Below are 1,890 nucleotides of genomic sequence, written 5' to 3' on the forward strand. Positions count from 1 at the left end.
GTGAATGAGTGTTGTTTGGCCAATTCTAACAGTTCTTTTGATCTCCAGCTAACTTGAAGATGCTTTAGAAGGCCCTTGAGCCATCTCAGAGAGAAATGTTTGATTAGTATGTTAAATTACATGGAATTCCTAAAAATCTAGTATGTCCTGGTAAAATTTGATCAGTCATAATTCTAGTTATTTTTAAATGTTGTACGTCACAGCAATAATGGTTTCTTTTGTCATTTACATTGTGATCAAATGTTTAACCATGACCTTTTAAGTCTTTATGTGATTTATAGATAGTTACTGTTGTGCTCTAACACTTTGCAAAACTGCTTCATCTTCAAGAAGATGTATGTGAAGGACCTTTTGGCAAGCACAGGTCTCTGATAAATTTCATATCATAATGCCAAACTGGGTAAGAAATGAAAAATCTTAATGGAGAATCGGATGGCTTCATAAAAAGTTAACAAAAGGATTGGTTATTGAGTGAACTGGTGAATATGGTTATAATGTTTTTGTTTTTTTGTTACTGGCTTTGATCTGTGTTTCCCAGACACAGGGAAGTCCTTCACCTGAAGCTACTTAGGACTTGGAGCAATTGGGTAAATAAATGACACCTCTGTACTGAATTGTGTAGTTATGAAAGTTACTGTGTTGGCTTCATTTTGCCCTGATGTTTAAGAGGAAAGGAAAATTACCTAGTGAAGTTATCAGAATGTAATTACTCATGATGTATCACTGTTTGCTTTAGGTCTACTGCTAAAAGCACATGTACAATGCTTGTGTGACAATTGGGTATGAATAATAAAATGTATGGCCTATATAAAGCGTTTTCTCATTAACATACCTCTGAGCATGTTCACGATACCTGATCAGTATTCCCCCAATGTGGATTAACTAGGCAAATATAAAGGAGGCCTAGCGCTGAGGGCCGTGATCTACACCTGGGCCAAACAGCTGAATCATTCTGGCACTGATGGATTGACATTTTGATCATCAATGCTTTCTATTGAAAGACTTGTAATCAAAAGGGAAAAAAACTCTTCACGTATTGAGGTGTGAGGAAGTCACTCTGGCTTCTACATGGTTTAACTTAAATTTTACTGACCAAAGTGGCCTGTTTTGTGGCCTTTTGGATATGAATTGTACATCTGCTTTGGCATTGAGGAGGGGAATGCATTTGACAGTCAAAAAGTAACTATGGTTCAGACATCCAGGATAAACCTAAGTGACCATTGTAGATGTGATTTAGATGTGTTCCTGTAGTTTTTTGTTTGTTTTTAAGTTTTTTTTTTTTTTGGATGTGGACCAGTTTTTAAGTCTATTGAATTTGTTACAATATTGTTTCTGTTTCATGTTTTGGGTTTTAGGCCACGAGGCATGTGGGATCTTAGCTTCCTGCCCAGGGATCAAACTGTCACCCCCTGCGTTGGAAGGCGAAGTCTTAACCACTGAAACACCAGGTAAGTCCCCGCGTTCCTGTATTGTTGAAATTGAATTTCTGAGCTATATCAGACTCAGGATGCCACTAGTCATTCTCAAATCAATGTCTGCTGGTAGCTGCAACCGTACGTTTTCAAGGACTCCTCTCTTAACGATTAAATTTCAAACAATGACGTTAGATCACATACTAATAGAAAGATGAGACATATGTGTAGTGGTCAATAGCTCCTGTTATGGATACATCAATACTACATCAGAAGTTAAAACCTACTTAGGTAGACTTAGACAACTGGCTGCGAAGCCTCTCTGAAGTGCCAGTTCCAGACCAGGTTTCAGACTTATTCTCCTGAATTTCTAAGGGAATGAGATCTGTTTTTACTGTTAAAATTTCAGTTGTTACCCCTCCTATTTTAACTGGATTGGTTACGCCAAAATGGGGGACCAAGGGACTGAGATCTTAAT

The sequence above is a fragment of the Balaenoptera physalus genome, assembly GCF_965194825.1.
Source record: "Balaenoptera physalus genome assembly, contig: HAP1_SCAFFOLD_628, whole genome shotgun sequence".
Taxonomy (NCBI): domain Eukaryota; kingdom Metazoa; phylum Chordata; class Mammalia; order Artiodactyla; family Balaenopteridae; genus Balaenoptera; species Balaenoptera physalus.